The 10244-nt window shown below is 45.5% G+C and overlaps 1 protein-coding gene across 3 annotated transcripts in view; it reads left to right on the forward strand.

Annotated features, from left to right (window-relative positions):
• The window catches only part of LOC105487306 (GDP-mannose 4,6-dehydratase), a 635071-nt gene that overhangs the window by 598844 nt on the left and 25983 nt on the right, over positions 1-10244 (forward strand). The window lies entirely within an intron of this gene.

A 10244-nucleotide genomic window follows, 5' to 3' on the forward strand; every position in this document is an offset into this window, starting at 1 on the left:
AGTCCCAAGAGACCTGCTTTAGTTGAAACTCTGTCCCCATAGGACCTCAATGGGATGAAAGGGTTCTAAAACTGATGTATCATGAACAACTTGCACAAGTTGGTAAAGTTACTAAAGGCCACTGGATTGTGCAGTTGAAATGAGTGAATTTTATGATACATAAAACATGTAACAATGATGTTTAAAAAAAAAAAAAGGTCCTGCCACCAAAGATCCCACAACATCCAGTGTCCCCTGCCCAGCCTCCCTCCACCAGAGCAGGAACCACATATGCCCCGCAGAGGCCCATGGTTAATGAGGAGTTCGCCACTGGCCCGCACGGCTGCCCTTTCCACTCTCAGAAGGCCAACAGAAAGTGGTTTGGGGTTTTTTTTTCTATTAAACTCAAACCTGCCTCATGTGACTTCTACATATATCTACCCCAAGCAGTTCCAGCCCCTCACTCTTATGAGAGCCGTTCAGGTATTCCAGGACGTCTGTCTTCTCTAAGCAAACTCTCATTGCTCCCCGGATGTTTGTAACTGCAAGCTTGGCTGGGGCAACAGCACCATGCCAGCAAAGTGACTTAGTCAGAATGTCGTCTTCCCAAGCGTGTGCCTCAGTTCCTGGCTGTGAGCTGAAAGCCGAGCTAAATAGTGTCTCAGGCAACTGAAATATTCTAGGTTCTGTGATCTGAGACAAATAATTCCAAATGTATATGTCAATTTTTAAAACCTTACTCTAGACGTATTTATTGTTCTGTGCAAGTATTCTTTAAAACAATTTAATTACCCATTCAGAAAGATGGATTTTTCTTCATTCAACTGAGTATGTCATACAGTAGAGGAAACATTCTGTAACAATGGAGAGCTTCCCCTACCTGTCCAGGAGGACGCCTGTGATGCCCTCTCACCTGGAGAGAGGTGGGCGGAGCACTGGGCTGTGTGGGCACAGGGCCCAGTGCCAGCAGGCGGCGGGATGATACTGTAGGTTCCTCAGCAAGGCCCAGGTGGAAAAGCCGTCGGGAAGATGCGACTTCGCAAAGTGCAGCTTCAGCTTTGAAACAGTGAACACGTTGAAGGGTCCTCAGTAGAGAAGCAACATCTGCTGGGTGATAACTGGTGTTTTCACCTCAGTCCCCAGGAGGAGATCATGCTGTGTACACCTTCAGTGGGAAGGACTGTGGCATGTATAAAGGTGGCTCATGATGGACCACCCAAATTGAAGGCAAATAACCCTCAAAATCATTGTCTTTTCACTTGGAATTCAGAGGCACGTTTTCTAGATAATCATTCAGGTATCTATGTGCAAACACACACCCCTGGCACTACCAGCCTCTGAGCAGTTCCGAGACAATGCTCCAGAAACTCCAGACCCCAGCGCTACGCAAGGCAGGCCTGCAGAGGCGCCGGTGTGCTGCCGCGCACGGAGCTCACCTCACTTTAAAAAGGGGAGGGGGATGGGATGCCTCCTAGTCTAATTATGGGATTTTTTTTTTTTTTTTTTTTGCTTGAGTTCTTTGTTACAAGGATCTTTTAGGAATCAAGAATAAAAGTAACGACAGAGAATTTTGCCCAACTCTCCAGGGAGAGAGGAAGTAAGTAGGATAGAAATTGGTGAGTGCGGGGCACCTGCCCCCGACTGTCATTTCTCATGGAAACGTTCTGAGGCGCCCACATGGTTGCCGCTCCCGCAGGAATACTAAGGACAGGAAATCTGGTCTCGCCTCACAAACTCAGGCAGTGAAAGAGCCGTGTGAACACCAGTTAATAAATGCCTATGTCTGTCTTTAACAACGGAGGGTATCAGTGTCCTGCTTGAAAGCATTCCTGAGCTAGTCAATGTTGTAAAATAATACAGAAAACTGACATTTTTATTGTGGCACGAGTTACCATACAGCGGCTAGCTGCTGCCTCATCTGGTTTTTATAATCTGCCATGTTGCTGTCATACTGAGACTTGACCCGCTGTCTTCAGGTACAGCCTCTCTCATTTCAGCACCTGCCTAAGTGCATAAGCACCGCTTCCAGCACAGAGGTTGATGGGTGCTGTCCACTGTGCACCTGTGCTGTCTTTCTGCCTTCGGTCCTCACTCTCCACTCTGTCTGGGGAAGAATGTCCTTGAGACAGAGATTCCAGAAGGCCCATGACACATCATCATGGACTTCATGCTTGTCAGGAGTCTAGAGGCATCAAAGATCTCTTTAAGAGGATTCGTGGTCAGCCATCCATGAATCAGTCAAGAGGACCAAGGCTCCCAAGGAGCCAGTGGTCACCCTGTGCAAAAGAAACCCTCCTACTCTCCCCCACACCAAGGAGCCCCTCTGCAACTGGATAGGGCAGAGTGGCCTTGGGTGAGATGTGTCCCCCGCCACTGAGACCTCCAGCATGGTGCTCTGGGGGGGCCAGACTTCAGTCTTTCCTTGTGGCTAGTGCAGGTAAAGATTGCCTCCTGGGGAGAGGCTGCTTGAAGGGACACTCAGCACTTCTCCAGCGCGGTCCTTTACAGGTAGTGTCTCGGCTGTATGGTGGAGAGGGACACCGCGTGCAGCCAGGAGCCTATAGCGCAGATCCAGAAGATGGACTTTTTTTTTTTTTTTTTTGAGACAGAGTCTCCCTCTGTCACCCAGGCTGGAGTGCAGTGGTGCAATCTCAGCTCACTGCAGCCTCCGCCTCCCAGGTTCAAGCAATTCTCCTGCCTCAGCCTCCTGAGCAGCTGGGATTATAGGCACGCACCACCATGCCCAGCTAATTTTTGTATGTTTTTAGTAGAGACAGTGTTTCACCATGTTGATCAGGCTGGTCTCGAACTCCTGACCTCGTGATCTGCCCACTTCGGCCTCCCAGAGTGCTGGGATTACAGGCGGGAGCCACTGCGCCCGGCCCCAGAAGATGTGAATTTGTGTTTTCCAACAATCAGATCAATCCTACATCACCCTGTGTGCTGACTCACCATTTACGGAGCTCTGCACAGATGTTGTCTCCTTTGAGCCTGAATTTGTGATTTGTGGTGGCAAATCTGTCTGGGGAGCAGGGTGAAAAAAAAAGGGCAAAAACCATTTTTCCAAAATGAATAAATTGCTTCCTCATTGACAAAAATAAGGATAAATCTGGGTCTAATTTAGCCATGTGAATTGTAACTGCCTGTGGAGGTAGTAACTTTCTCTTCCGAGTTGCACAGCAGTGCAGCCCTGCTGCCTCAAACCCAGGTTCCCCAGTGCATGTGCATGCCTCAAATAAGTCAGGGCTGCAGACACAGAACTGAGCTCTTGGAGACAGTAGTGACATTTCAAAACCTCAAACACCATGGCCAGGAGACCACTCACTCATAAGGCATTTATTTTCTGTTTTAGAAAGTTCCATTAGCCTTATCTGAAAAAAAAATGGGCTAAGTTTTGGAAAATTAATCTTATTAGTTAAGATCAACTTGTATAAATAAAATTCAGGCTAATGCATTTGGCAGATGTCCTAGAGCCAGGGCCATGGAGACAGGTGTCCTGGGTTCCAGCATCAGCTCCACCACCCACTCTCTGTGTCACCTGGGTCCAGTCACTCACCTCCATATGCCTCAGCCTCCACATGTATGACCTGGCGGTGGGGTGTGCGTGACATAACAACGCGATCCTGACTCTGAGGACATTATCATTAACACATATACACTGTGACCAAATTAAATATCCTAAGTTGTTGAATCTGGGAATGTATCTGCAGGCTTATTATGCTCTTGTTTCCAGTTTTGTATAAAAATATGTTAAAGACAACCAGGTGTAGTGGCTCACACCTGTAATCCCAGCACTGTGGGAGGCTGAAGTGGGCAGATCACGAGGTCAGAAGTTTGAGACCATCCTGGCCAATACGGTGAAACCCCGTCTCTACTGAAAATACAAAAAATTAGCCAGGTGTAGTGGCTCACACCTGTAATCCCAGCACTGTGGGAGGCCGAGGAGGGCGGATCACGAGGTCAGGAGTTCAAGACCATCCTGGCCAACACGGTGAAACCCCCATCTCTACTGAAAATACAAAAAATTAGCCAGGTGTGGTGGCTCACGCCTGTAATCCCAGCTACTCAGGAGGCTGACCCAGGAGAATGGCTTGAACCCAGGAGGCGGAGGCTGCAATGAGCTAAGATTGTGCCATTGCACTCCAGCCTGGGTGACAGAGCATATAATATGTGTGTGTGTGTGTGTTAAAGGCTTTCAACCTTAAGGGAAAAAAAAAAGTAAATATTTTACATAAATAGGAAAAGGTTTCAATTGAGAAAAGAATATATACATGTCAGTGCAATATAAAAGAGCTCAACGAGTAGCCTTAGAAATTTAAGAAAATAATCAGAACCCCTGTATTCATCCCTGCACATTATTTTTAAAATTTCGTTTACCCAGTTCCCATGATGGAACCAGCACTGTTCCAGGTGCTAATGATACAACAATTAAGGCCAAGGCTCAGATGCCCCCAAGGAAGTAACTTTAGTGTGACACTTTTTGTCTTTTTTGAAAAGATACTTTTAATCTCCTTTTTGAAAAGAAAAATGATTTTTCTTTTCTTAGTGATTTTCCTTTTTTAGTGATTCAGTGTAGTGATTTATTTTATTTTTCAAGTTAAGTATCGGTGGAATTTTTTTGTTTGTTGTTTTTTGTTTTTAGTTTTTTGTTTTTGAGATGGTATTTCCGCTCTGTCGCCCAGGCTTGAGTGCAGTGGCACGATCTTGGCTCACTGCAGCCTCTGCCTCCCGGGTTCAAGCGATTCTCCTGCCTCAGCCTCCCGAGTAGCTAGAACTACAGGCATGTGCCACCACACACAGCTAATTTTTGTATTTTTAGTAGAGACGGGATTTCACCATGTTGACCAGGATGGTCTCGATCTCTTGACCTCGTGATCTGCCCACCTCGGCCTCCCAAAGTGCTGGAGTTACAGGCATGCACCACCATGCCCGGCCCAGTGGAATATTTTTTAAATAATGGTAAAGTACACATAAAACTTACCATCTTAACCATTTTCAAGTGTGCAGTTCAGTGGCATTAAGTACATTCACAGTGTCATGCAGTCGTCACCACCACCCATCTCCAGGACTCTTTCTCCTCTAAAACTAAAACTCTACCCCATTTTCTCCATTCCAAGCTGTGGCAACCACCATTTTTTCCATCTTTATGAATTTGAACTCTAAGAACTTTGTGTAAGTGGAACCGTAGTGTTTGTCTTTTTGTAATGGGCTTACTTCACTTAGCATAGTCGATGCATGATTTATCCATGTTGTAGCATGTGTCAGAATTATCTTCCTCCTTAAGGAGGAATAATATTCCATAGCAAATATTACCACAGTCTGTTTATTCAATAATCTGTTAACGGACACTTAGGTTCCCTCCATACTCTGGCTATTTTGAATAATGCTGCTATGAATATGAGTGTACAAGTGTCTAATTGAGACTCTGCTTTCAGTTCTTCTGTTCACAAGCCCAGAAGTAGAAATGCTGGATCATATGGTAATTCTGTATTTAATTTTTTGAGGAACTACCATGCTTGTTTTCCGTTATGACTGCACAATTTTACATTCCAATCATCAGAGCACAAGGATTCCAGTTTCTATATATTATTCCCCAATACTTATTATTTTCTGGGTTTTTTGATAGTAACCCTCCTAATGGGTATGAGATGGTATCTCATGTTGGTTTTGACTTGCATTTCCCTAATGAGTAGCAATGTTGAGCACTCTCTTATGTGCTTGTTCTTTATTTTGTTGTTGTTATTGTTAAGTTGTGGGAGTTCTTTATTTTGTTGTTGTTGTTGTTGTTAAGTTGTAGGAGTTCACTTTATCTGTTTTTACTCTTATTGCCCATGCCTTTGGTGTCATATCTAAGAAATCATTGCCAAACCCAATGTCATGAAGCTTTTCTCCTGTTTTCTTCTGAGTTTTATAGTTTTAAGTCTTATGTTTGGGTCTTCAATCTATTTGAGTTGATTTTTATATACGATGTAAGGTAAGGGTCCAGCTGTGTTCTTTCGCATGTGGATATCCAGTTTTCCGGTACCATTTGTGGAAGAGACTGTTCTTTCCCCGTAGTGTGGTCTTGGCACCCTTATTGAAAATCAGTTGGGGTACATAAGGGTTTATTGCTGGGTCTCTTGTTCCATCATTGTTATCTGTGTCTGTCTTTATGCTGATACCACACTGTTGTGATTACTGTATCTTTCAGGAAATGTGAGCTCTCCAACTTTGCTGTTGTTTTTGTTGTTGTTTTCAAAATTGTTTTGGCTATTCAGAGTCCCTTGAGATTCCATGTAAATTTCAAAATGGATTTCTATTTCTGCAGAAACATCATTGGGGTTTTGATAGGGATTGCACTGGATCTGTAGATCACGTTGTGTAATGATCTTCACCCTGACAATGGTACGTCTTCCAGTCCGTGAACACAAGATGTCTTTGCATTTATTGGTGTCTTTTGCAACTTGCGTTTGAAGGCCTACTATAAGTGAAGTACTTATAAGTGAAGTATATGTGGTCATGGAAAAATAATTTAATCTTTTTCCTACGGCAGTGTACAGTCCAGTTTAAACAGTAAGACAAATTGTACAAATAAGAGTGTAGATGGGAAGTGACACTGGCACCTTGGGGACATGCCACGGGGTCTGTGGAGGGAGGCGTGCCTCTGTGCTCCTCACAGCTGCCCAGCAGTAGGACCTGTGGGAGACAATAGGAGCCACGCGGGCCAGGGTCTAGTGGGTTGGAGACCTGGGTGACTGCAGGTGGCCTGGAAGGCCAAAATACAATACAGACAAGCCTGAGGGATCAAGAGGGAACATACACAGACACAAGTGACCCAGAAGGGCAAGAATAAGGCCAGCAGCACACTTATGAGTGTGGCAGTGTGTACACATCCCACAAGCAGAGGCAGGACAAACAGCAGATCCAGACAGGAGGGAGACCTCGGTGTCTGAGCTGGCCAGAAAGAAATCCAGTTTATTAAGGTCTCTCTCTCTCTCTCTCTCTCTCTCTCTCTCTCTCTCTCTCTCTTCATACATATACATATATATGAAGCAGAGTTTCACTCTTGTCACCCAGGTTGGAGTGCCATGGCACGATCTCAGCTTACTGCAACCTCTACCTCCTGGGTTCAAGATATTCTCCTGCCTCAGCCTCCCAAGTAGCTGGGATTACAGGTGCCTGCTACCACACCAGGCTAATTTTTGTATTTTTAGTAGAGACAGGGTTTCACCACGTTGGCTAGGCTGGTCTTGAACTCTTGACCTCAGATGATCCACCTGCCTTGGCCTCCCAAAGTGCTGGGATTATAGACATAAGCCACCACGCCCAGCCTATTAAGGATAATCTTAGAAGCTTTCTGCTGATCTTAGATCTCTCAGTTCTACCAAGAGAAAGCTCAGATTAACATTTCTGAGTTCTGCACTGCTGCCAACAGAGAAAACATCAAACACGGAACTTTCATTCCCCAGCACGTGCAGTAGCACAGAAGACATCCACTGAGGGTGTGATGTTGAAGGTCATTGTGTCTCTCTCGAATGCACCCTTGAAAAACAAGGCATTTGGGCAGCTATACTTTTAAATAGGAACAAATGAATATTGTTGTTTATCAAGTGCCAGGTGTAGGGGTTTTTCATACACATTATCTCATTTATTTCCTTACAACTCTGGCGTAGGGATCATGGTGTCCATCTAAGGAAGAAGAAGTTGGCATGGAGATCATCTCAAAGATGGTAAAAACTGAACAGTCACACTTGTGTGATGCCAGCCACAGGCTCACATCTGAATCTGTTTTCTCCCGGGACAGAAATGGGTGCCAGGGTAAAAGTCTAGCTTCAGACCTGGACAGGATGAACCAAGTATGTACCACGCCCTGGGTGCAGCCCCCAACAACTGTTCTTCTAGTTAAAGGAGGGTGTGCACATAGGATGGCCGGAACCCTGGTGACACCAGCCCTGGAAGTGAAGATGCACAGAGCATCTGAGAAAGAGGCTCCAGGAGAACATCTACCTCCCTTCTCTGTTTTTTGCCAGGAAGGTTGAGATGCCAGTCCCAGGACAGTGTGCACAGAACTACTCCTGTGAGACACCCTGCTGGGCCTTAGTGAGCCCCGCCAGGCTGCTCCCTCACAGCAGCTGGACTCTTTGAACTTGTCATTGAGTTTTCCAAACCAGCACGAAAGGTGTGAGCTGAAGACCCAGTGAGAAGGGGTGCAGGCTGCCCCACCAGATCCAGCACAGTGCCACACTCCTGGTGGGGCTGAGGCCCAGCAGGGCCATGGTCATCCAGAGAGCAGCTCAGCAGGGCAGGTGCACCCACTGAGGACAAGCCTAGTTTTCCTCCCATGCAGGGCCCGGGAGAACCGATCTTCACTGTAGAGCCGGCCCTGCCTCCTCAGGGGACATGGCAGGGTTGCCGAGTACGTTTCTGTTTTGTTCATCTGCTCATTTGCTTTTCAATCTAGCAAGACTGTTTTATTCTTTCAAGCATTTAATCTTGAGAGTCAGAGGATGAGAACAGAAAATTGTCTGGGCACAGTGGCTCACAGCTGTAATCCCAACACTTTGGGAGGCCAAGGCAAGTGGATCACTTCAGGTCAGGAGTTCAAGATCAGCCTGGCCAACATGGTGAAACCCCATCTCTACTAAAAACACAAAACCAATTAGCCAGGCGTGGTGATGCACACCTGTAATCCAGCTACTCGGGAGGCTGAGGTGGGAGAATCACTTGAACCTGGGAGGCAGAGATTGCAGTGAGCTGAGATCATGCCGCTATACTCCAGCCTGGGTGACAAAGTGAGACCCTATATCTAAATAAATAAATAAATAATAAATAAAAGTGTTGAATCAGTAGACAGTAAGGGTTAGGAGGATTTTTCCTCTGTGCTTGATCATTAAAATGAAATACGAATTGGTAGGAGAAGGCTTTGAGTGATTTGGATTCTGCCTGAATTTGAACGGACTGGAATGTTTCTTACATGTTCTCAAAAAGGTGCCACCGCACCAAACCATCGGACGGGACACACCAGGGGTCTCAGAACCTAAGGAACCTCTTATGTCTTTAAAGGAAGAAATTAGCGTGTAACTAATGGTTGTTCTTTTTTTTTTTTTTTTTTTTTTTTTCTTTCCTGGATATGAGTTAGATGAAAAGAGAACTGTCAGAGCCACGGGCTAGAGTTGATCTTGTCAGTCTTCGCTGGGCTCACAGCTGCCCTGACAATTAAAACTCTTTGTACAATACATGCAGTTGCTGGTGGTACTGGCACCAGTCCCCACGAGCTAGATGAGGAAAGGAAAAGGAGGCCATCTCAGCGTGGCTGAGAGAACCTAGACGATTACAGCCAACATTGCCACTTTGCAGCTGAAGAAACTGAGGCCATGGAAGTCATTGCTTGCCCAAGGTCAGACGGCAAGACCGCCACTTCGGAAGTTACTTTCAGAAGGCAAGGTGCACATTCACTGGTCAGGAGATTGCTGGAAAGTTCCAGTCTGCTCTTTCAAGGGCTCTCTTGAGAGGCGGATTTAGAAAACTGTGAAACCAGGCACTCACTGGCCACCCTCATAAAGGGACAAGACACCTAACATGTTTTCCCGCAGAGCTGTGAGGAGCATGATATCTAAGGGGTGTCTTTGAAGTGCAGTAAAAATGTCGATTGGAGAAGGATGCAATAAGCTTTCTTTAAAAATAAAGAAGAGACAGTTTGGAAAGAACCGGGGGTCACTGGCCTTGTGTTTGAGAATGAGTTGGAATGTAGCAAAGGGAAAAAGATACCCTTTGAAAAGCCTGCACGTAAAGATGCAGTAATTAGGGCAGGAGCATGTGGATCTAGTGCATCTGTGCCTTGGATAACGTGCCTTCATGTTACAAGGTGCAAAGATAGCAGATTTCAGTTCCTCTAGGACTCTTACTTTCATGGCGTATTATGAGAAAAAATAAAGTATATTGTTAAATGTGTCCTGAAAGAGGCTAGATGCACAGTGTTACAGTCAGTTTTAATGTTCCTGGCATAAGTATCATGAGTTAAATTTAGAGGTTAGGAAATTATCAGACATTCTGACCTCCTCAATTTGAACTAAAGGCAAGTCATTGACCTCTGAGTCTGAATTTTCCTGTCCGTGAAGAGTTAATGACATATACTTGAAACACAGGTTGAGGTGAATCACAGCAAGACTGTATAGAACCCCAAAAGAGTGATCGGCTAATTTCTTCCTAGTACCCAAGCTTTCTTCCTGACAGCACATCACAATATTATTCCAAACCAGGCCCCCAGTGGCTAGAAAGGGTTAATG

This window comes from Macaca nemestrina, chromosome 5 (assembly GCF_043159975.1).
Source record: "Macaca nemestrina isolate mMacNem1 chromosome 5, mMacNem.hap1, whole genome shotgun sequence".
NCBI classification, from domain to species: Eukaryota; Metazoa; Chordata; class Mammalia; order Primates; family Cercopithecidae; genus Macaca; species Macaca nemestrina.